This window comes from Castor canadensis, chromosome 5 (assembly GCF_047511655.1).
Source record: "Castor canadensis chromosome 5, mCasCan1.hap1v2, whole genome shotgun sequence".
NCBI classification, from domain to species: Eukaryota; Metazoa; Chordata; class Mammalia; order Rodentia; family Castoridae; genus Castor; species Castor canadensis.
Genome location: NC_133390.1, coordinates 32,013,791 through 32,040,671, shown reverse-complemented (window position 1 = coordinate 32,040,671; position 26,881 = coordinate 32,013,791). Strand labels below are relative to the sequence as shown.

At 34.1% G+C, this 26,881-nt stretch overlaps 1 protein-coding gene and 1 non-coding gene across 8 annotated transcripts in view; both read left to right on the top strand.

The window, feature by feature from the left end:
* Robo1 (roundabout guidance receptor 1) overlaps positions 1-26,881 on the top strand; it is a 1,075,667-nt gene that overhangs the window by 865,274 nt on the left and 183,512 nt on the right. The window lies entirely within an intron of this gene.
* Positions 21,745-21,848, top strand: LOC141423641 (U6 spliceosomal RNA). Its single transcript, XR_012448480.1, has one exon. It is a non-coding gene; the product is annotated as a U6 spliceosomal RNA (small nuclear RNA).

Genomic DNA, 26,881 nt, shown 5'->3' with positions numbered 1-26,881 from the left:
CATGATGTCATTACTAAGCTTTAACAATTATAAGTATTTTACCTACACTGTTTCTTTTATGGTCTCTTGCTCCTTCGCACTCTTGCATACACCATTCACTTTTAGTGAGTGATTTTGAGTTAATCACATGTAGAATATTATCTCATAGTAAATTAAGATGAGTAGGATATCTTTCTCCTCTGTATTGTACATAATGGGACACTTGTACTATGTATTTTATTAACTAGTTAAATGTAGTAGGAAACACTGAGAAATAGCATAAATGAGATAAATATAAATACTTTTAAAGTTTCTTTGACATACATTTTATATTTAAAATAAATATCAAACTAAAACAAATTATTTGCTATAGTTTGGATCTGGAATGTATACCAAAGGCTATGTGTTAAAGGCTTGATTCTTCCCTTGCCACTAATGGAAGGTGTTGGAAACCTTTAAGCAGTAGGGTCACACAAGCAAATTCTACACACATTCTCTCCTAACCAGGAATTACAACTCTTCTTATCTACAACCCTCTACTTATTTCAAGAGTGAGCTTTATGGTCTCCAAGAGCAAAAAAGCAAAAATCTTACAGGGACCACTCTAGGGAAAACATGAGAGGCGAAAATCATTAGGTCTTGATGATATGGCCGTGTTCATGTTGTCACTGGTCTCTCCACATGTTCAGAGAGAGGGACGGAGCAAGTAAACACCTTGTCCAGCTCTTACTTATGTGGGCAGAAAAATGGAGTTGAAACAAAAAGGTATCAGATTAACACTACAGAGTCAATTTTGAGCTGTCCCCTTATATTTTGAACTGTGTCAGTAGTAAAGAAAGAAAAAAAATACAGTGAAATTTCACAAGTATAACTCTAGTTCTAGATATATTAAAATTACATTTGGTTCTTGAAAATGACAAAGTGTTATCATGACTGTAGTTCTTCTTAAAGAAAATGGAAGAATACTTCACTCCATCAAGTATTTATCAAGAAACAACTATTTCAGACACTGTGCTAATTTTATGTATTATATGTATATTTATCTATTTAGGCAGTACTTGAGTTAGAACTCAGGACTTTCCACTTTCTAGGCAGGTGCGCTAACACTTAATCCACTCCTCCAACCTAATTTCCTTTCTAAAGAAAATTGGACAATTTAATTATACATTTTTATCTGTCATTGTGAATTGGGTGTACTGCTGTAGATGGAAGCTAAATGCGTGCTTTCACTAAACTACTAAAAATACTGAATGGTACTGTCTTTCCCAGTGAGCAGTCCGTTATTCTGCACTTGGTTACAAACCACTGTGCTTTTATGTTATTGAGCTTTGCTTAATACACTCCATGATCAGGTAAGTGGTTCCCTGAGAAACATTCCACTTATTTCCATCATACAAAAAGTTTATTGTGAAAATATATGAACACTCTTTTTCTACAATTATCTTGTTAGGACCCTGGTAGATTGCTTGGTTTGCACTAAATAATATTTATTATATTTTTGACTTAATATAATCTTGAATCGAGAACTTTTCCTACTGGGAAGCCACCTTTTATAGTGAGAAAAACAAAAGTTACCAACATTTCTGATCTGGGTCTATGCCTGACATGTGTAAAAACTTTATCAAAAGCAATAATTTGCTTTTCTATAAATTGAGGAGGAAGATTAGAAATATGTGATGTTATGATTTTAAATAAAAGTGACTAAATTCATAATGTAGCATGCCATGGGATTCAAAAGAAAAATTTTATTTCTTCATTATTAAACACATACATATAACTTTTTTTACATTTGCATGATGAAACCATTTGTTTTAGGGTTGGTCTGGTAGCGTGAAACTTGCCTGCTAATAAATTATTGTTCTTATGCTTGGATATATGCAACATTTTCCTAGGTCATTAAGCACACATTGTGAATGAAGAGTGCAATAATAAATTAATGTATTCTAGCAGTGCAATCTGTTCCACTGACCACCTTTTGCCCTACTAGAAATTCTCTGGAGCTTGTTTAAAAATTGGCCTTTTAGACAAGATACACAGTATTTATAATACAGAACTAAAAATGCAACATAATTGGAAATCAACCTGCATAAAATGAATTTTATGTTGAGAAGAAAAATAAGAAAAATTAATATTTTAGTCACAATTTTTTTCATACCTACTAAATAAATTCATCTGCCTTCCAGCTTTCCATACTGAACTTTTATTGATTCTATAAAGCAAAAGAACCTGGCTTCAGAATTTGAACTTAATTTAAATATTTTAATGGTTATACATGAAAATGTTAACAATATCTTATTTCGAGTTTTTTCCTGAATTGAGTTTTCAGTTGTGTTTGATGGTTAATAGCATGTGTCCATGTGGCTGCCAAAGTACCTACAGATTTAGTCAAACTCCAGAGTAGTTGTTGCTGTGGAGGTGGCTTTTGAATTAGATTAACATTTAAATCAGTAGACTAATAGGAAGGCAAATCACCTTAGTGGGTAATGGGTCTTCATAATGGGAATGGGTTTCATTCAATCAGTTGAAGGCCTTAAAGAATAAAGACAGAGGCTCCCCTAGGAATTCTGTCTCCGGATGGCCTTTGACACGTGAATTGCCTGTCTGACTGCACATACACTCTCACACACACATACACACATGCAAACATCATTCTTTTTTCTCTGGAAACTTTAATGCATACCAGGAAGACACAGTTCTACATGTAAAAATTGTGAAGTACAGTCAGCCTTCCATGGCCATGGGTCCCACATTTGAACATTCACACCAACTTTGATGGAAATTATTTGGGGGCAAGTTGCATCATTACTAAACAAACACATGCTGACTTTATTTTTTCATCATTAATCTCTAAGCAATCCAGTATGAGAACAATTTACGTGGCACTTACTTTGTACTATGTATGATAAGTAACCTAGAGATGATTTAAAAATCTGTGGGAGAATGTGTGGAGCTTATATGCAAAATACTATGCCATCTTATACAAGGGGCCTTGAGCATCTGAGAATTTTGGAATCTGGTGCAGGTGCCCAGAACCAAAGGATTGACTGTATTCGAAAGACTGCTGATAGCTGCCTGCTGCATGAATTGAGGACATGCTCTTTAAATATTGGGCTTCAGATTTTTAATGTATTAATTCAGGAGCTTAGACTGCATCTCATTCTAAGAAAAATAACTATGGTGTAGCACTATACAACCTTCTGTATTCTCAAGAGAAATTTTAATAATAGATTCACATGTAGCAAAAGAAGACCTGTCATTCTAGAAAGTCCAAAACATAGGTATAATTTGTAATTTTATGTTACTATTTAAACACAGCATTTGGAATAATTTTCTCACAATATAAATTTTTACCAATTTTTATTGCATATAATATGTATGTAAATTACATATGGAACATATCGATTGGAGTCTCAGTTGAAATTAAAATTAACTTTTTCTTATCCTATTTTACATTTACAAGAGACTATGCATATTATATTACTCTCAAATTAATCTTTCCATTTTCTCTTTATTTTTACTAAGTTGGAGTAAAATTTAAGTATATATACATATGCACAGTCATGTGCTAAAATCATTAGAGGACCATTCTGCCCATAGAAACATGACAACTGAAAAACTTGAAACACAAGCTGCCGTGCTGTGCCACCGTACAATCATTTCAGTTGAGACCCCAAAGTATGGATTCATAATACAGAGAACCATTTGAGGGTGTCAGTCGATGATGCTTGAATGTTTAGGTTGTCTGAGAGAGAAGTATGCTATGGTTGAAGTCAGGCAGACTACTCACTCTATGTATCTACCCCCTTTACCTTCTTCTCTACATCACTTGAAGCAATTCAGTGGAACATTCTGGTGTCCAAAAAAGCATAGGTTCTAAGCAGCCTCCATCGTCAACTTCAGCTTTTACATTGCTTCCAAAAGAGCTGTTTTGTGGGGGAGCATTACTGTTGTTTGTACTAAGGTCCTTGTGCTTGCTAGTCAGGCTCTGTACCATATGAGCCATGCCTCCAGCCCTTTTATCCTTTAGGTATTTCTCAAGTGAGGGTCCTTCTTTTTGCTTGGACCAGCCTTGTACTGTGATCCTCCTACCTACTGCCTCCTACATAACTGGAATGTTTGGTGCACACCACTATACTCAGTTTATTGGTTGAGATGAGATCTCATTAACTTTTTGCCATGGCCAGCCAGGAAGCATGATACTTCAGAGCTCTGTCCCTTGAGTAGCTTGGATTGCAGGTATAACACCAATGAGCCATTGCTCCCAACCAGGACAAGTACTTCTTATGCAGCCATGTCTCACGTTGCACACTAAGTACATATCTGTGAACCCCTGATTGATCTCTAGCCACATGAGGCCTTCCCACAGACATTAAAATGTACAAAGAATTGCCTTTTCTCAGCAACTATTAATTTTAGTCCCAACTCATGGTATATTATGACTTCAAATTAAAGAGTTCAGATTATTTTTGAGAATGATGATTCTGTAATGGTTCAGTAAACAAAAAGATTATGAAATAATGAACTTGTACATGCTAACTATTCTATAGAATATAATGTGCATTGTACATTCACTTTTTGATTACATTAGATTAAAGGAATAATGCTCAAAACCAAGCTAGTTTTTTCAGACTCTGACACTGAAGTAGAGATTCTTTATATCAGATGATGCATTTCTGGAAAATTTAATTTGGCTCAAACAACTTTTTTAATGAATTACAGGTCACTTCAGACTTATCAGGGAAAATAGAAAATGTTACAGATCTGTGGCTGTGCTATAAACAGGGATATGGGGATGGTGATTCAGTGACTTATCGATATCTGAGATTGTAGGCATTATTATTTGAATGTTTTCTTCCAATAAGAGCTCCCGCAGAGTGAATTTTGTGACTGTTTCCAGTCTTTCATAGTAGTAGCTGAAGTCATCATTCCTTTTATTTAATAAAAGTCCTTGGGATGTGACAGATTTAATTAAGGCACTGAGATTGAACAGTATCAGCACATTTTATACAAGATGATTGTCCCTGGGAGAATATCACATTTGCAGCTGATATCCAAATTGGATTTACATGAAGCTACAGTCTCTTGAATTTGAAATAAAGTTGACATGCAGGTAATGCATTTTGTCAGGGCCTTGGTTAAACATCTTATGTGAAAAGGACATCTTCTAGGAGTCTTCTCTTCATGATTATATGATTTAAGGGACAGAGGAAAATCAACAGTAGAAAACATATTTCACTTCTGTCCTTGCTTTCTAGAAAATTGATGAACAAGCCTTATTAATACTGTCTTTTTCAGGAAAGACCCATTTGGCTGTCTTAGAATAGACTTCTATTGGGCATTTTTTTAGGGCATTTCTAACTCTTACAGAGTTAAGATTTTGGTCAAGTTGTCATCAGCTGTCCTGTTTTACATGTTTTGCTTCCTTTTGTTTTCCTATTCTAAATTGGGCATTATATGATGAATAATATCATCTGCCTGGAAATATTTTGCTGCAAATCATACTTTCTGCTGACACTAAACTGATATTGCTTTCTTTGCATACTCCTATCCCTGATGTTAAGCTGGCCATTTTTAAGTTTTAGAAATGCTACTGTTAAGTATCAATGGAAAGTGAAGGACTCTGATATGTTAAAACTGTTCAATGTTTACATGTATTCAACAACACTTACTTGTACCTAAATCATTCTCTCTGCATTTGAAGAAATGTGTCTTGTTAGAATGACAGTCTTAAATGAGGTTTACAATGGGTTTTATAGAAGAAAGGGTTATTGGGAGAAAAAAATTAAGAGAAGGTAGAAAAAAGTGGGCGGCAGAATTTAAGTGAAACTAATAGCCTTGTGAAGAAAGAAAAACTAATTTCTGAAATGGAACAAAAGTATCAGGCAACAGAAGTAGAGACAAAGGGGAGCAAATGACAGTAGGGAATTTAAACATGTCTCATTAATAATAATAATAATAATAACTGAAATTTCAACCTCTGTATATAACGTTTATGAAATCTGCCTAATTTAAGCTCTCTCAATCCTTCCAAAATATGAGGGGGTTTATATTCCCTATTGAATGAAGAATATGAGTCTTTTCATATATAATGTAAATAATTTGTCCAATGTCATATATCCTTTACAGAGTGAAGTGAGAACTTAATTCTTGGTGTGTTTGATTCCAAAACTTGCTTTTCATAGCTTCCATTATTTCATGACTCTAACTTCCATCATTATACAATGAAGTTCCAAATAATGTCTTAAGCCAATATTTGCCATTTAGTATTACAAATATATTTTGCTCAAAAAAATTTTACACTCATCGTAACTTCTTTTTTCATGCTCTACAGTAGGCCAAACACAATTCTAGGAATAAGGAACCACAAACAAATAAGTTCATGCTCTTGTGAAGCTATTTCACAAGAAATATTTATATTTATTGTGAGCCTGAAGGAATTCAGCAAGGTATGTCTTCCATCAATGCTAGTGAATAATAACTGTGCAAATTTTACTTACACACACATGCAAATTGTGATAAAGCTTATGAGAAAAAAAAGTCTGAGAGAATGATGGTAAGGATCTACTTTAAATTTGGTATTCAAAGGAGAAAATCTCTAAGGAGCTGACCCTTCTTTGAGACAAAAAGGAAGAGTCTGGATTACTAGCTGGAGAAAAGAATGTGCTAGGTAGATGTTTAAAAGCCTGCATGTCCAAAGACCTTGGGGGTAAGTGGTGTTGGGTGAAACCAAGAAGGAAGACAGGGCCAAATCTCACTGATCTTCCGCAATAACCTTTTGCAAGTTTGCATTGCCTCAATTCTAATTTCAAGAAGCAACAGTCTTTCTGCTGCATAATTATCTATGGACAATTTTTACAGTCTATTGTTAAACTACTGGTATAAGCCTATTTGATTTATTTGAGAAAGATATCATATTGGTCTAGTATTTTTCCCACTATACCTGATTTCTCTCTTAGATCTTACATGTGTTATCAACGAAATGGGTTGCTAATTTATCTTAAGTGTCTACATACATTATAGATGTTATAAATATTTAGTATCAAAGGAGAAATCATAAAACTATTTTCCAACTATTTTCTGAATTTCTCATGACTGCTTAGCATTAAAAAAATGAGCAAAAGTTTTGCAGAAACATGGGAAAATGTAGGAACAAACATCCAAAGAGCTGAAAATTCATCAGGAAAAAAATTATTGTAATTATTTTTAAAGTTTTCCTTTAACACAAAAAGCTGAATCTTCACTATTGAAGACATGTCAAAAGTAGCTTGATTAAAAACAGCAGCATCTCGTTTTTGCCATTAGAATAAAAAGACTGAATTGTACTGAAAAGCCATGAAGTGCAGAACTCTGGAATTTGTGGTGAAAGGAAATTGAAAAAGAACAGAACATTTGGATTCATGTTTCATGAAATAATTTGTGTGACAGAATAGGAAGGCAGTCTGAGGGAAAATTGACATAATTTTTTCCTAGGACTGGGAAAGGCCAGATAAATATGTCACTGTTAACAAATGCACTATTATGCCTCAACAAAGTTTATTCTCTTCAATTTGTAAATATTAATTTTCAATCATTGGAAAATGTGTGACTTTTGGAGTATGAACAAAACTTTTTTCCTTTTGTTACTTTCCCATTTTAATTTTGGGTAGACTTAAATTGGATGAGAATGAGGCAGGCAGAAACAGTTTTAAACCCATAGAAATATTGATTCTACATGGAAAAAACATATATTGTGATTTGTACTAAGGAATATATAATATGTAGTCTGCATATGGTCTTCAGAACCACAGATCTAACTGTTTTCAGTTTAGAGAGTCCAGGAAAAACTTAATGGCTAGATTATGAAATCACAGAAGCTCATTCCCTGCTCTGTTGGGTGTTCAGGGACAGTTTCTTCCTGTTTTCAATATGTTTGTCTCTTCCAGAATGCCTAATGTAAATTTTGAGTATAGAAGGTGCTTAGCAAATGTTTGGCTGGTTTAGGGAAACTGACTTAAGCAACCGAACCAAGAATAGAGGAACAGAAGGTGTGGAATTTTCTCCTTTGCAATTTAAGGATATTGTAGTTAGTGCTTTTGTTTTACCACATACCTTTCCACTTTGTCCTCACTGCTATACATGCCCTGGACCTTTTTGTGTGACTATTGTGACCCTATTTGTGGTCTTTTACATGGGTTGTGTATGTGGGTATCCTGAAATTATTAGTAATTAGTGTTTCCAGATCTAGCCTTCAATTAGCCAGATGTTTGTGTGTGTGTGTGTTTAGATATATATGTGAGTATTTTTTTCAGAGCTTGATGTGTAATTGCGCTTTAACTTTCTCTTTCCTTTTACGGGACACTTCTGAAGGATCTTCCATATAGTGTCTTCGAGGACAGAGGTGGGACTGATCCACTGTCCATAGTGATACTCAGTTTGCTCCTGAACAAACCTCATATTGCTTCTTCTCCTTCTCCAACTAAATTCTCCAATCCCCTATACTTATGGCACTCAAACATTACCTTAGGATTTTCTTCTGGAACAAGGAAAAGGGACCTAGGTTCCTAGAGTATGGGATTAGCCACAGATGTCTATAAAAGTTTGTTGAAAGGAATTGAATTATGTAGAATTGAATTGAATTAAATTAAATTATCCTGCAACCTTGTCTCCTTGGGCTGAGTCCAGCCATTCATTATGTGCTGTTATGGGAGCTGGGGAAGAAGGGGTGGAGCATGTTATTATTATCAATCTGTTGACAATTTATACACAATTTTGACTAGTTGGTGAGCTGGTATCCAAACCCTAATGCATATGAAAAGCTACCAACTCAGAGGAAAAAGTGACTTGTTAAGAACAGGCACTTTCAAATAGGTAAGAGTAACTTTACAGACTGGCTGTAACAGGATAAACATCAATATTATAAAATGCACATATAAGCAGTTATCTATACTTTCATGTAATTTGAAGTTTCCACTACACTAATTGGCATTTTCAGATAAAAAAATTAGATATTGTTTCATCTAATTTGTGCAAGACAAGGGAAGCTAGCTAACTAGCCTGAATTATTTTCTTAATGTCCAGGTGGATGAAATTTCACTATAATTAAAATCATATTTTAAATCAAGAAAGATCATGAAACCATTTAGAATATGTATGTTGTGTGTGGATGTGTTTGTTAGGGAGTGAAAGAGTGAAAGGGGGAAGAGAGAGGGGAGGGAAGAGGAAAAAAGAAAAGAAAATATATTTTTTAATATTCTCAAAAGGAAAGGATGTTATAGTGCATTGTATAGTTCCCAAATCAGAAAAAAAAAATCAGGTGGCATATCGCCACCTGAACTTCTGGTTTGAATGATATAAGGGTTAGTCTGTTCAGCAGTTATTTGTAGCAGATTTAATATGCTTTCAGACCAGTATGTGAGGCTCCTTGGACTAGCTGAGGTTCTTGGCAAGAGAAGCAATACATAGATTTAGCCACAATTGAATGGAACAATTCCAGACTGGGGAATTCAAAGTCTGGTGTAGACTCAACCTATCAACAATGAATGATCTAAGTAAATAAAATCTCAATTAATATCATACATCCTTAATCATTAGCATTGTGTTCACATTGGTCTTTTCCAAATCTGAATTCTATTGCAATGTTTTCTACATTTATTCAACCTCTTTTAAACTTAGAAATACTCAGTTGTAATCTAGATCATGCAATTTCATAGCTGTTTATCCTGGGGAAAGTAACTTAACCTCTCTAATATTCAGTTTCTGCATGTATAAAACAGATAATATTATCCATCTGATGGGATTATTTGTAAGCATAAATGTCTAAAGATGAAATACTTCATTGCTAAGCATGTCCTGCATAGATGCTCAAAAGATTAAAAAGCATCAAATACAACAGTGTACAATATAAATGCTGAATAGTTTTATTGCATGAGCAAATTGTTCTCTGTCTTAAACCAATTTACCTCTAATCTGACAAATAATACATGCATTAAACTAATTCATGCATAAACCCAACCTGGTAGATGGTAGGTGTGAGTGAGGGCTGAATATAAAATTCAATAGTTTTTGAATTGGAACAATTTATGTTTTCTTTATATTGTACCCTTTCAATTTTGTTCCAGAAATCTAGGTGAGTTATAAAGGTCTATTTACAGAAATGGAAGAGTGAATTGAATTAAAAAGTTTTACAAGTCTCCTCACATTAGGCAGCAAAAAGCTTTGGTCAGTCTTAACTGGGAGTCATTTTCCCTCCATTAATTGAGAACAAGAAATTTTTTTGTTTTATTTTTCTGTCAATTCTAAAAAAAACCCTCAACTGGCTTGTGTGTGTGAATATATTAGGTAGAGGACAAATTTATGTAACATTTTCATTTAATAGCAATATACTATAAGAGTTAGTTGGAAAGCCTTGCCTTATCAAATATAAAAATTTATTATAAGGCTGTAGTCAGAATGATAGTTAATGTTACTGAGGGAGAACAGATAGACCATTGGATGGAAATGGGAGCCCAGAATTAGACCTGCAGACATAGGAAAGTTGATTTCTGACAGAGCTGATACAGAGTGGGGAAAAAAATTATGACCTTTACATAAAAAGTACTAGGATATTTGTAGGGAAATATGGGGTAAAGGAAGAAAAAAAGGTGGACATTCATTCCTTATTCTAAAGCCCTAAATTTGAACCTTAAATATGAAAAAGAAAAGCTATAAAACATTTATAAGGCAATATAGAAATAAATCTTTACTACTTGGGGTAATTAAAGAGAAACAAGATTTGAAGAACATTAATCATAAGAAAAACATCACTAATTTTGATATGAAAGTTAGCATCTTCAGTCCATCAAAAGATGCAATAGAGTGAAAATGTAAGACAAGAATCAAGAGAGTTCACAATATTTGTAAGAAATAATTAGAATCCAGAATATGTTAAAGTGTTCTACTAAACAACAACCACAACATTACAGATTATTCAACAGAAAAGTGAGAAAGTTAAATAGGTCCTTCATGGAAGCTAAAACCCAAATGGTCAGGAAATATGAAAACCTGAAAATCATTTGACCTCAGTGCCAGCTGCCTTATTCCAACATTACTTGCAGGCTGGAGTCAGGAATCGCCAAAGTTAACTGCTGACATACATTGCTTGTCTCCATCATTGGGCTTCAAGAAACTGATCATCCCTACTTCAGCGAGTCGTGGACACAAGATAATGGCTTCCACTGCTCAGAGTAGAATGTCCCTGTCCTGGGTCCAAGTTCAGGTGTGCCAGGCTGCCAGCATGGAAGTAAGACCAAGGCCTCCACCTACTGTCTTGTAGGAGATGGAGGAGATCCCCAGAGTCCACAACCTCACAGAGACACAGTGGTGCTGTGACTGGAGGGATTGTTGCAGCTGGAATTCTTTAGAGTGGCTTTTGCTGGCTTTATTTTTTAGGGCCTCTAAAGAAATGTGATGCTTAGCTCCTCTACCTTATTTATGATTCAAAGAAAGAAGTGCTTCAAATATTTCTCTATTAAATTTAATATTTACTCTAAATTTTTAATAGATAATCACTTCTTAATTTAGTGTTTTTCATGAGTGAGATTTGAATTTGATGAAATGACTTTCCAAATCTATTGAATGTCATGTGTTTCCTTCCACATGCTGAATTCAGTTTGCCAAAATTTTGCTTAGAATTTTTGGGTGTTTGGGTATCACTCTTCATTACTGAGTTCTTTTATGTTACTGGACTTGTCTCATTTTTCTTTCAAAGCAAACATGTCATTTTTTTTCTTTCTTTTACAAAATCAGAGAGCAGGAGTGCAGACCAGGTCTTGCTTGGAGGGTTTGGTACCAGCAGGAGGAGGAAGAGGTGGGGAAAGGGTAAATGGTGCAAATACTGTGAATACATGTATGTAAATGGAAAAAAGGATACCTGTTGAAACTATTCCAGGAAGAGTGGAAAAGGGGATAAAGGAGAATGGTGGAGTGGGTGAATTCAAGTATGATATATTTGATATATTGGAAGAATATTTGTAAATGCCACAATGTACCCCAACCCAGTACAACAATAAGAAAAGAAAAAAAAAAAAAAACCTTCATACCTAAGAGCAAATCAAAAAATCCCTCTGAATTGCCTAATGTGAATTGGAAAATTAAAATTAAAATATAAATAAAAAATAATAAAATGATGTATGAATTATTTCTTCCATTTTTTACTGTCAATAAGGTAACCATAAGTCACATTTAACTCTTGGATGTCTGAAATGTTACTAGTGTGGCTGGTTACCGTGTAACTCATTAGATTTCAAAGACTGTATTTTAAAAGAGTAAATTATCTCATTAACAATTTTATATTGATTACATATAGATATATTTTAATAAACTGAGTTGAATAAAATATATTTCAATTAATTTCACCTTTTTATTTTTATGTGATAAGAAGAAAAAATTAAATTACATGTGACTCACATTTCATCACTACTGAGGAATGCTGCCATAGATAATAAATTATTTCTTGCCTCAGAATAAAAGGCAAAAAGTAGCATTAAAGCTACTTTGCCAGTAGCTGATAAAAAATAAAAAGGCCAATCAGTCTTGGAATGGGTACGTCTAAAACAACTTAGTCTTTATTTATATATTAGCATCAGAAGCCCATTTTGGAATTTACCAAGAAAACTGACATATACTTAAGTGATCAGATAAGCTAATGAGTCCAAAATTTAGGAGTATAGCACTTATTTGAATGAGAAGATGACTATCTCTACTCTGGATCCAGCCTAACAGGACAATATCCATGTAACTAACAAGTACATATCACTTAGAGCTAGGACTCAAGTAGCTTTACTGCAGTGGATTCAGTAAATGATAGCTATTATTATGGAGAGGTGAGATTGTGATGAATTTAATTAGCCTTAGGCCACTACTGCTGTGGAGGCAAGTGTTATAGAGTGGTGGTTAAGAAAGGACTCTAGAATCAGATCATCTGAGGTGAGATCTTTGATCTATCAACTACGTAAGCTCAAGTGAAGTCAGACATATGTATGACATAAAAACAGTTTTTCATGTGATTGGCAACAATACATTTTGCTTTAATAGAAGGATTCTGAAAATTATTATTAATTTTGATGAACTAGAAGTAAAGATATTAATAAATAAACTAATTTTAGGTCAGAACAATACATATTGACTTTTTGATCTAGGCAAATGAAGACAGATTCACATTTCATCTTTATACATGTGCTTATTCCTTATAAAATGTGGCAGAATGAAGAAATGGTTTTCAACTAACATTTTGCAAATGTGAGCTTTCAGCATGATGTGAATTTCAAGTTTTATCACTTTTATGACTCTGTGTCCATTTTGTTTTAAAAGTGATCTCTGTATGGATGTGTATGTCTGTGTGTGTGTGTATGTTCTGATTATTTTATTTATTTTAACAGAATTAGATATTTATTTATTTTAACAGAATTAGATATCATGCTTAGAAATAAAAATACAGTTAATTTTATTTAGCATGTGCTTGAATATATTTGTATCACCCTAATTTCAGGTACCATTCTAGGTGATGCATGACAAAAACAAAAGAAAAATTGTTTCACATACAGGTTTTCATGGAGTATACAGTATAAAAAGAGGGTCATGTAATTACACAAACAAGAAAAAGTAAATTGTTAGATGATGAAGAAGAAAAATAAAAGAGGAAATTGGTCTAGGAAATGCCAAGTGCCAGGATATCCACTTAACTTTAAATAAGGGGATCAAGATAATCCTCTCTGAGTGTGTGACATGTAAGTGGAAATCCTACGGAGCTAAGGACTGAGTCTTGTGGATATCCCCTGTCCAAACACAGCATAGAAGCTCAGCATCTTTGAAGGAAGAAGTGTGCTTGAGACATCTGGGGGATGACTAGAATCCAAGCATGGCTGGGATTGAGTGAATTAGATGGAAGTATGTTAGTTCAGAAAGGCAGTGGGGTGAACATAACATGCACATAGTCTTGTGGGTGCTATTTGGCTTTTACTTTGAGCTTGAAAATTTGTGTCATGAAAAAGTGTAACAGAAATATGATTTTGTGGGAGGTTACATAGGGTTTGGCGTAGAGAGTTTGGGTCACAATAAGTATAGAAAACTCTTTTTTTTTACAGTATTGGGGATCGAACCCAGAGCTTCATGCATGCAGAAAACTCATTCTTGATTTAGATGTTTGAATTCAATGCAATAAAACGTATTCTTGTTATAGAGGTACTACAGAATGTTCAATTCCAAGTATTTTCAAAGGACTCTTAAATTTCAGGACCTTGTTAGGAGAAGATTCCATGTAACCTTAAAGTAGGTCCTACTGGAAAGCTTGGGTGAGATTGACAAGTGCAATGTGTTATGGTCTAGCAGAGAAAAGGGTAGTATTGTATATGAACACATAAAAATGGGAGTTTTCCATAGCTTATGTAGGGAAGACAATGATGGATAGGAAGATACTGGGTGTACAAAGGGGTTAGAAAACTTTCAGGTAAATAGATAAAAGATCTAATTTGAGACTGATAAAATGAATAGGTGCTAACTAGTTAAGAATGGGAAGTAATATACTAGCATCTAACAGGCTGCTAGAGAGATAGTTACTACTTTAGGAGACTGAAATTAGTTCAGTCTCCCTAGAATACATTGTCACTGGAGGTCAAGAAATGGAATGGACAGGTGAACAGGAAAGAAGTCAGATCACAAAGGTATTCTTCAAATCGGAACATGGATTCTATTCTCAGGCCAACTGAGAAGGATTTAGCTGTTTCCACAGGCCTGGAAGAGCAGCTACAATGTCTAAGGATCAGAGTAGTTGGATATAGAGAAAGTCTTACAGGGCACTGTGCTTTGTTAGTTGGCTCATAGCACAGAAATACTTCCAAGTAGTAAATGTTTTCCAATTAAAGAGAGAATTATAGAAAATTCCATTAGGGCTTTAAAACTTCTTGTCTCTAATTACACTAGAATGTGCAGACTTTTTGAGCTTGAACCAGCTTCAGTTGAATTTGTTAATGATACTTTATTACATTTGTTTGAGAAACAAAACTGAAATTCAAATTATGTTGGTACTTTAGCCAGCAGCCTGAGTAATTTCATAGAGTAATAGACTTTAAGGCTTCCATTTGAATCCCATTAAGGATTTTTGTGTAATCTTGAAAGATATTAATAAGCTGTATGGACTGAGAATGATCCTTTAAAATGAATTTTTAGCATAACCAGCCAGAGATCAAGATTTCATATAAAGTAAACTGTCCATTTTGCTATATATGAAAACTGGGTAGAAGTATGCACATTTTGCCTTGCTGAGAAGAATCAACTGTCTCTTTTCTTTCCTCTGTTTTCTTTTTACCTTATTCTAGACAAGTTGATTGGATATAGGAAAATTACTAAGTTAAGGAAAGCCTTTATTTCATATTTTAAAGTCTTGCTTGTTTTCTTCCTGAAGGTGAAACATACCTATGGTTTTAATAAATATCAACAAGAGAGCTATGTATACCCAACCAACATTGATCTCTTAAGATATTTGGGGCAAGAGTGGATTTCAAGGCTAGGAAAGAAGGAATGGAAGTGAATTGATTCTGGTAGTATGGAAATTTTACAAGGATACAAAGTTATTCTTATATAAATCAGTACCAGAACACATCAGTAATCTACACCAAATTAACCAAGTTTGAAGTCAAGTAATTTTAGGTTTGTTTAGCCTACAAAAAGTGTGTGCTGTTTCTCAATGTATGCTTATTTACGGTTGTAAATGATAGCACTTCATTTTTGCTTCAGCAATGGTTTGGCTGGATGATTTCCCCTCAACAATGAAAAACATCTTTTTTTTTTAAATGAGTTTCTAAGTGAATTCTGAGGGAGTTGGAGTGGAATACATGAATGCAGCCAATCACTTTCCCAGGAATACAGCAAATTGGTACAATACCTATTCAAAGGAAAAACTTCCCTTCTCTCTTTCTCTCTATAAAAAAGAAATGAATGGTGCAGTTGTTGGACAAGGGATAGCAGTTGATTTGGAATGAACCAGCCAAAAATGTCCCAAACAAATTAATAGCATAGAAACATCTGCTGCTGTTTTATTAGAGTTTCACATAAAAACCTAGTTTGCAAGCTGGCGTTTGGAACGCTTTTCTTTACACTGAACTCTTAACGTAGCTGCGAAAGGCAATCAAGACCATATGTCTTACATTTTTAGGTCCAAATTTTCCTGCATCTCACTCCAACCTGGGACAGTTGCTTGTAACATGAGTGCTGAATTATGAAACCTGGTTTTAAAACCAAGATTTTTTTAAAAAGTATGTTTTAAGTCATTGAAACTATGGCATTTACATTGCTGTCTTTGGTTATGATTATAATTTAACTTTAAAATCATTTTATTTTTATCCATCCTTATTTCAGTGGTGTTGGCCTTAGTTTGGCATAACTCTTAAATACATATTATTATAACATTAATTTGGATGTTTTGAACTTAATTATGTTTTAGAAAAAGGAGTTCTATTTGTGAGGATGAAAACCATGTAATATCCTGTATATTATTTTGTACAACAAATTCACTTAAATATTTATCTAAGTTTACTTAAATACTCTCATGAGGAAAATGGACAGGTTTTAGAGCCTACATCAAGAAAGCATAATTATTTATTGCTCCTCTGTCACTCCATGACAGAACTGTAATGACAAATCTTCTTAACGTTTTTAAGAGGGTTTTGACAAATGATATTTTTCTTATTAATACTAATTATGTTAGCTAATTAGGGTCCTGTGATTCTTCCGTTCTTACTTCCTCTAGTTTTTTTCCCCCTTTGAAGTTCAGTCTGCACACACACTCTCACACACAAATACATATGCATATGCTCTATGCATGCATGCAAATGCTTACATGAAAGCACAGAGGATGCCACCATGTGTTCTTGCAATCTTTTGTTTGTATAGGGCAAACACTTCATTTGTGCTTTGGTTCTGACGAGAATGTGAGAAAGCTGCTTAGTAACCACTTTTCCTGTAGCTTTAGTGTTTTGTTTCTTTTTTTCTTTTATCACTTGTAGTGCATCCTTTTTATTCATGTTTAACAGTTCTGAAATCAGGGTTCATTTTGCAGCTGCATTTTATGTTTGGTGAAACATGGAAACATTTTTCACTAAAAGGGAAAAAAAACAAAGCCTTATTTTGCCTATGGGAAGGAAATTGCTTTTGCTCTGAAAGCCAGTTTCCTATGCTATTCCTCATCAATTACATTTTCTTAGTTTCTTTGGGAAATACCTTAGGTTTAAAATGGACCAAAGTCCAAAGATATGGGAAATTCTGCTTTTTTTCTTTATGCTATCATTGAATCTATAAAATATTCTTTTTTTGAAGGGAAAAATAACAAAAATGAATCCAATTTCCTGGCTCTCTTTTACATCTTAGAATTCTTGATTGTACCACTGTACATTCTCTCTTTGTAAGTGGCTATATTAAAAAGTCTTAGTAAAGAAATGAGTGTTATTTTTAATTACCTGATTAAAGAATGATATATTTTAAAAAGTCAAAGTCTTTCTATATGGTCTAAGACATAGTAGACATAGAAGAGTAGACTCTAGAAGACATAGTAGACTCTAGAAGAGTTTTAATTACTAAATTTGTGTGTAAAAGATTTTAGCAATTATAAAGTGCTATGTAAATTAGCAATTATGCTTTTAGTCTTCAAAATTATTATATACAAGAATCCCATCTTAGAACTCATGCATGTATAGATGGCTAATTTAAAGATAATACAAATTTATAGTATTAAATCCATACCTTTTAGTACAGAACTGTTGGTTTAAACTCAATCTTCCATGTTATGGGCTGGCACAACATTACACTGTACAAGCATATCAGTGTCATTGGAATGGATTTCTAGATATCTTCTGTCAAAATAATCTTATAGGAATGCAGATCTGGTTATGTAGCTTCCCTGCTTAAAACAAAACAGAATAAAACACTGCAGGGGCTTCCCAATTCCTAAAATAGAAAACTTCTTAGTTTAGCTTCTAAGTCCTTATTTCTCTCGGTACTCTCAACTCCTGAAGCCTTCTCCCTACTACCACACTCATTTCCTTTCCAAGCGTACTCTATTTCTAAGCAGGCCACACTCTGTTTTCCATTTATACCCCAGATACTTTCTTACCATGAAGTGCGTCCATCTGTTTTCTTACTGACCTCTTCCCTGGCCCATAAGTACTCCATCTTCAAATTTCTGCATAGGAAGCTTTACTGATACCCTAAACCTGAGTCAGGTGCTATGTTGGGGTTAGCATCATCTATAAGTAACTCCAAAATTGGAGATCATAAGTTACAAGATTTTTAAAACAATTTCTATCAAAATCCTTTATAAGAATGATATTATCAGGGTATATGGTAATTATAAATTTAGCACAAATATACCACTGGCGAAAATAAACCATGCTTACACTATACTATGTATTATGTAACTTATTCTTAAACATATAATTTAGCATAATGATTGGTAGATAAAAACATATCTTAGGGTACATTTCAACATACAGAGAGAACCCAAGCTTTAGATTAGCACTATGAGAGAAAATAATATAATGATATGAAATATCATGAAAGTTTAAACATTGTCATTCAATGAATGTATTTTCCCAAAGAGAGTAGTCAGTTAAAAAAAAAAGTTGTAATGAATGTTATGTTATTGAGATTATTTTATTTTCAAATCCTAAATCCTATTCATGTTTAGATAGGATTATGAGTATGAAGACAGCCAAATAAAGGAAAATTAAGAAGTTTAGGAACAGTTTTAGAGTTAAAGAAAAGCTAAATAATTTATTAAAAGTAAGTCAGAAAATTAAGTAGCTTTAGATGTAGTAGAAACTGACCACTATTTATGTGGAAGTAATTAAATATAAGTTTTGAGAAAAATTCTTAATTTTACAGTTTTTAGTCACTTTGTCATGTGAATTGTGTCATTTAGAAACAAAAAAAGGTAAAGAGACTAATTAATCATAAGAAATCTTTTGGCAAATATATTTCCCAACCTCTGAAAATATAAATACTTGGAAAGGAAAAAAAGTTCATAAATTCTAAATTTCTTTTAATTCGATAGAAGCTTTCCCACAGAAAACCCTAGTAGTGTAAAAATGAGAATGTGTTAATTGGGCTGACAGACTTTCAAGTGGTAGAAAGAGGATAGGACCAACACTGATTCTTTCCAAGCATTTGAAGATCAAATGAATCATTATGAATCTTGTAAAAGTTCCAACAGTCAATGCCCTTGGAAAAGGGCATTTAATAAGCAAGCCCAAACAGGAAACTGCATAAAGGAACAAGGACAAGGAACTCTTAGAACCTAGAGAGATTTTTGAAATTGAACTTTCCAGGAGCACTTGTAAGGCCAAGAAGTACTGCACTTAAAAGGGAAATGCTTAAGCAGATGAACCCATCCAATAGATGTTGGAACTCAAGAGAACCACACAGTTGTGCCACAGCCTATGGAATATGTCCACAAGAAAAGGTTCTCACCAAACCTCATTTTTGTCTTTTCTTTTCTCCCGTTTTTTCTTTTATGTCTCTGTCTCTCTGTCTCTGTCTCTGTCTCTGTCTCTCTCTCTCTCTCTCTCTCTCTCTCTCTCTCTCTCTCTCTCTCTCTCTCTCTCCTCTCTCCACCATTGATTCAGTAAGTTGACTCAAGGAGCAGATAACCAATTTCTCATCCAATTGCTACATTCCAGACCCTTTGTCAATGAAAATAAATGTCTTCCCCAGAACTTTTTTTTCTTTCCTCTCAGCACTATTTTTTCAGAGTAGAAAAACATAGGCATGATTATGAGGTGCAGTGGATTTAATAAAAGTCTTTTGCCAAAAAAGTGGGTGGTGGTGGTGTGAGGGAGAAGGGAGTTACTTTGAAGTATTAGTTTTTGAAACATTCCCACTGACAAAAACCAAACAACTGTTGTGGTTTTCCTTAATAATGTTGTATACACAAAAGATGTTTTAGTGGAAGAAAGACGAAATCTAAGTGAAATGCTTGAGAAACAAAAGTTGTCTAACTTAATTTATAATATGAAAATAAATCCTCTTCTATGTTTGAGGGAAAATAATCAGAACCTTCCTAATATTTCATTTCTTTTAATTCTCAGATTTATAATACAGTTAATAGTAAAGTCCTGGGAAACAAACAGCCAAAGTCTCCAAATAATAGTTCAACCTATTTACCAAGTCTACATACAATCATTTGTGTGGAAGGATACATTAGTACCATTATTTTCGAAAAGGTATTTGAAAATGCCAAGGGTGGAGAATTGTTTATTAGCTTCAATTAAACCTGAAAAACAAACTTTGAAAAAAAATTGGGAGTGTGTTCTTAAAGAAATCAAACTTTATGACACAAGAAACACAGGATTTAGGTGCATATAATTCTTATAAAAGGAAAATAAAATGATTTTAAAGAATCAAACTATATGTTGTTCCCTTGCAACACAAAGTATCATTTTGTACAATTTCAAATATTTTTACATTTACATACACATTCAAGAGTTGATCATTCTCAAGATATAGGACCCAGATTTTTCTTGATTGAACAAATATAATGAGCTCCTCCTCCCTAATGTCTTTTGGTATTCTGTATAATACATTATACTCTGTATTGCTGATTCCCTAAGCCAGAGTTGAATGCATAGCCTGTCCAGTTCATGCACTGTCACTTTTTATTTGTATGTGTATAGGACATTGTAAGCATGGCATCGAACCTTTATCATGTGTGTCTTGTTTAATCTTCACAGTAACAGTGCAATTCACATTGCAAATGAAGAAACTTAAGATTTGGTGGGAGCTAATTTGCTTATCAAAGACCCATGGCAGTAAGTGCAGAATTGAGAATTTGAATCCACTTGTCCTCCCCTCTCTCCCTCCTACCCCCAATCTAATACACAAGCCCATATTTTATCTACAATGGTATATTTTCCCTATAAGAGTTAGATGACTATATAGATCTATATATATAGATGACTATATATTAGTTATTTCTTTTCAATAATCGTACAATATAACTACTTCCTAATATGACATAATAATAGCCTTTATTTAACGTAGTATTTATTCAGAATACTTACTGCTATGTTTCTTTGGTCTTGTCATCATGACAAGTTTATATGTCCTTTCTGTACTTCAGTTTTTATACCCCTTAAATATGAACATGTATATGGTCTGTCTACTTTGAGACACATTATACCTTAAAAATGAAAGTATGAATGTGAAAGGACTTTGCAAAATGCTTTAAGTGAGTTCATACAATGATTTTGCCCCTAGTGATGATTATGATCATGATAGTCCACATGTTCCTACAGTGGCATACTTTCCACAGTTTTCTGTAAGACTGAAGTCACTTATTTGTTGAATGAAAATTAACAAAGTAGGCTCAATAAAGGAAAACCAGGTATATCTCCAAACTTCTTTAGTTTTGTTTTTGTACCAGATAGTTGGACAAGTGTATCTAAATCCTTAGACATATCTTGGTTGCATATTTATATTTTGTTGTCCTGTGTTGTTTTCTAGTGATTGGGGCTGTCCAAATGCTTCTTTATACATTGAAGTTCTTAATTTCTTGTTTGTGCTTATTTCTTATTTCAGTGGTTATTTCTTAAAAAGCTTTTTGTCACATTCTTTGAAGTAGCAGCACAAATGACAATGTCTTGCACCACTGGTAGGATGTTCTCCCATAACCTGTACATTCCTCAGAAAGAGATAGTAGAATTGGTCCAATATGGGAACAAGCTTTGTAGTAAAGTCACAAGAGTGGTTACTTAACTCCTTCTCTTGCTTTAGCAGTACATATACTAAAATTAGAACAATAAAGAGATGATCTGTCACAGCTCCTATGCAAAGATGATACACAAATTCATGAAGCATTCCATATTTTTGAAAAGTTTCTGCACTTCAAAAGAAATAATTACTAGAATCAACAAGCAACCCACAGAATAGGAGAATATCTTTGAAATCTGTAAAGAGAAGGGATTAATATCCAGAGTATATAAAGAATTCAAAAAACTAAATAGCAAAAGGAAAATATCCGATCAATAAATAGGCAAATGAATTGAACAGACAGTTCTCAGAAGAAATGCAAATGGCTAAGAAACACATGAAGAAGTGTCCAGCATGCTTCCATAACCATAAGGAAGTGAAAACCAAAATTACACTAAGATTACAGCTCACCTTGCTATCTGGGAGGCATAGGTAGGAGGACAGTGGCCCACAGGAGGCCCCAGGCAAAAACAAGCCCCTCTCTGAAAACTAACGACTAAAGGGCTGTGGATGTGGTGCAGGTGGTAAGAGTGCCTGCCTACAATGACCGACCACAAACCGTAGTATTGAAAAAAAAACTTTTGAACCAAGTTGATAATTTTCCTCAATGCCAATAAAACTACTCTGCTTCTCCTAAAAATCCCTTCCCTACTGTAGCTCATTGACCTGTTGAATCAGCCGATCTTAATTGCAACATAATGGAAATAATGACCAGAAAAACTACCTTCTCTTTGGAAAGACATAACATTTATGAGACCTTTTCAGAAGAAAGATCAGCATAAGGAAAATATCTTTTAAATGTGGTTAATATAATCACACTAAAAAGTGATACATTGATTACTACAGTAATATTAAACATTAAAAAATAATCATGAACCCCAGAAGTATTTCCTTTTTCTGTTTGTGTCATGTCATATATATCATATCACAAGAATAAACATCCCACAAAATGTTTCCAGAATATTCCAGTTCATAAATTGTTTACAGGCATTTCATTTTTATTTTTTAAGATAATGGTACAAAAATTAAACTTATCAAAATACTCATTTGTTCTTAAAGTGATGTATAGACATTACTCCATGTATTTACAACCCTTATATTACTTTTAGATATGTTACCTAATCATCTAAACTAGTCAACTATTTTACATTTATATTTTATGTAACACAATTACAGCAATTATATTTTTGTATTTAAATATTTGTAATCTAAACATGATATTTTCATTTTGCACATGTGTGTTTTGTTAGTGGCAGGATTAGGATAGAACTGTAAAGATAATTAAAGCCCCACTGGAAGCTGGGGCTTTGATAGCAGTGTTTTTTTTAATCTAATCTTTTTTAATAATGAAACACTGAATATATCTCACATTTAAAATGTTCAGAATTAAAAGATAAGGTGAGTACCCTGCATTTTAATCTTAAAGTATTAGAAAATAATTTAAAAATTGAATACATGCTGAGCAAATTTTCAGTAAAAACAGCAGAAATATTAAATACTAGTTCATCCTACCCAGCAATCCATTCCATGGCAATATACTGCTTAACTTTTTTTGATAAATAGATTGGAAAATCCTCCAATATGCCACTTAATAATATCTTCTGGATCTATAATTTATGACCTCTAAACTCCATGTGAATTGTCTGTTATTAACCATGCCATGTTTCACACTGATTGCACTGAAGTTTGTATGCAACGGAATCAAATAATGTCTTCCACATCTGCCTCCCTGAAGTGTTAAGGCGTTTGTTCTGTGAGAGTAGAGAATATTAGAAGACTCAGTATTCATTCTACTCATGAACAATTTCATTTTTCCCTGATTAGAGCTCCTCAACTTTTATTTTTCTAGATTGAAGTCAATTTTTTTTAATTTTTATTGTTTTATTATTTATATATATATACAATGCTTGGGTCATTTCTCTCACCCCTCCCCTCCATCCCCTCGATACCCAACAAAAACTATTTTGCCCTTATCTCTAATTTTGTTGAAGAGAGAGTATAAGCAGTAATAGGAAGGACCAAGGGTTTTTGCTAGTTGAGATAAGAATAGGTATACAGGGAGTTGACTCACATTAATATCCGGTGCATGTGTGTTACCTTCTAGGTTAATTCTTTTTGATCTAACCTTTTCTCTAATTCCTGGTCCCCTTCTCCCATTGGCTTCAATTGCTTTTAAAGTATCTGCTTTAGTTTCTCTGCATTGAGGGCAACAAATGCTAGCTAATTTTTTAGGTGTCTTACCTATCCTCGCAACCCCCTTGTGTGCTCTCACTTTTATCTTGTGATCAAAGTCCAATCCCCTTGTTGTGTTTGCCTTTGATCTAATGTCCACTATGAGGGAGAACATACAATTTTTGGTCTTTTGGGCCAGGTTAACTTCACTCAGAATGATGTTCTTCAATTCCATCCATTTACCAGCAAATGATAACATTTCGTTCTTCTTCATGGCTGCATAAAATTCCATTGTGTATAGATACCACACTTTCTTAATCCATTCGTCAGTGGTGGGGCATCTTGGCTGTTTCCATAACTTGGTTATTGTGAATAGTGCCGCAATAAACATGGATGTGCAGGTGCCTCTGGAGTATCCTGTGTCACGGTCTTTTGGGTATATCCCCAAGAGTGGTATTGCTGGATCAAATGGTAGATCAATGTTTAGCTTTTTAAGTAGCCTCCAAATTTTTTTCCAGAGCAGTTGTACTAGTTTACATTCCCACCAACAGTGTAAGAGGGTTCCTTTTTCCCCCCGAATCCTCGCCAACACCTGTTGTTGGTAGTGTTGCTAATGATAGCTATTCTAACAGGGGTGAGGTGGAATCTTAGTGTGGTTTTTATTTGCATTTCCTTTATTGCTAGAGATGGTGAGCATTTTTTCATGTGTTTTTTGGCCATTTGAATTTCTTCTTTTGAGAAAATTCTGTTTGGTTCACTTGCCCATATCTTTATTGGTTCACTAGTTTTAGGAGAATGTACTTTTTTAAGTTCCCTGTATATTCTGGTTATCAGTCCTTTGTCTGATGTATAGTTGGCAAATATTTTCTCCCACTCTGTGGGTGTTCTCTTCAGTTTAGAGACCATTTCTTTTGATGAACAGAAGCTTTTTAGTTTTATGAAGTCCCATTTATCTATGCTATCTCTTAGATGCTGTGCTGCTGGGGTTTCGTTGAGAAAGTTCTTACCTATACTACTAACTCCAGAGTATTTCCTACTCTTTCCTGTATCAACTTTAGAGTTTATGGTCTGATATTAAGATCCTTGATCCATTTTGAGTTAATATTGTATAGGGTGATATACATGGATCTAGTTTCAGTTTTTTGCAGACTCCTAACCAGTTTTCCCAGCAGTTTTTGTTGAAGAGGCTGCTTTTTCTCCATCGAATATTTTTAGCTCCTTTGTCAAAGACAAGTTGGTTGTAGTTGTGTGGCTTCATATCTGGGTCCTCTATTCTGTTCCACTGGTCTTCATGTCTGTTTTTGTGCCAGTACCATGCTGTTTTTATTGTTATTTCTTTGTAATATAGTTTGAAGTCAGGTATCTTGATACCTCCAGCATTGTTCTTTTGACTGAATATTGCCTTGGCTATTCGTGCCCTCTTGTGTTTCCATATAAATTTAACGGTAGATTTTTTAATCTCTTTAATGAATGTCATTGGAGTTTTGATGGGAATTGCATTAAACATGTAGATTACTTTTGGGAGTATAGACACTTTTACTATGTTGCTTCTACCAATCCATGAGCATGGGTGATCTCTCTACTCTCTATAGTCTTCCTCAATCTCTTTCTTCAGAAGTGTATAGTTTTCCTTGTAGAGGTCTTTCACATCTTTTGTTAGGTTTTACACCTAGGTATTTGATTTTTTTTGAGGCTATTGTAAATGGAATTATTTTCATATATTCTTTTTCAGTTTGTTCATTATTAGTGTATAGATATACTAACAATTTTTCTATGTTGATTTTATATCCAGCTACTTTGCTGTAGCTATTGATGATGTCTAGAAGCTTCTGAGTAGAGTTTTTTGGGTCTTTAAGATATAGGATCATGTCATCTGTAAATAGGGATATTTTGACAGTTTCTTTACCTATTTGTATTCCTTTTATTCCTTCTTCTTGCCTAGTTGCTCTGGCAAGGAATTCTAGTATTATGTTGAATAGGAGTGGAGATAGTGGGCATCCTTGTCAAGTTCCTGATTTTAGAGGGAATGGTTTCAGTTTTTCTCCATTAAGTATAATGCTGGCTATAGGTCTGTCATATATACCTTTTATGATGATGTTGAGGTGCTTTCCTTCTATTCCTAGTTTTCTTAGAGCTTTTATCATGAAATGGTGTTGGATCTTATCAAACGCTTTTTCTGCATCTATTGAGATGATGAAGTGGTTTTTGTCTTTGCTTCTGTTAATGTGGTTTATTACATTTATTGATTTTTGTATATTGGACCACCCCTGCATTCCTGGGATGAAGCCTACTTGGTCGTGACTAATAATGTTTTTGATGTGTTGTTGAATTCGGTTTGCCATTATTTTGTTGAGGATTTTTGCATCAATGTTCATTAAGGAGATTGGCCTATAGTTCTCCTTTTTGGAGGTGACTTTGCCTGGTTTTCGGATAAGTGTAATACTGGCTTCATAAAATGTGTTAGGCAGTTTTCTTTCCCTTTCTATTTCATGAAACAGTTTAAGGAGGGTTGGTATCCATTCTTCTTTAAAGGTCTGATAGAATTCAGTAGAGAATCCATCAGGTCCTGGACTTTTCTTTCTGGGGAGACTCTTGATTGCTGCTTCAATTTCATTTTGTGTTATAGATCTACTCAGGTGATTAATATCCTCTTGGTTCAGTTCTGAATGATCATTTGTATCTAGAAATCTGCCCTCCTGGTTTCTCCATTAAACGTGAAGTGGAGATTCTCTTCGCAGGATGGAGGTGTGGAGGGGTCAAAGTTTTGCCTCTTCTCTGTGGCCTTGCCTGCCAGGTGTGTCTCCAGCGTTTCTCCAACATTTCACTGTAGGAGGCATGCTTTCTGCTTCCTCCCTCTAGCCGCCATCTTGGAATCCCCCTGAAGTCTATTTTTAAAAACCTCCATTATGTCATCTTAACAAGAAGGATGGGTATATTTTATTGTTACAGGCAAGGGTGTCATCCTGTTCTAAAGTTGAGG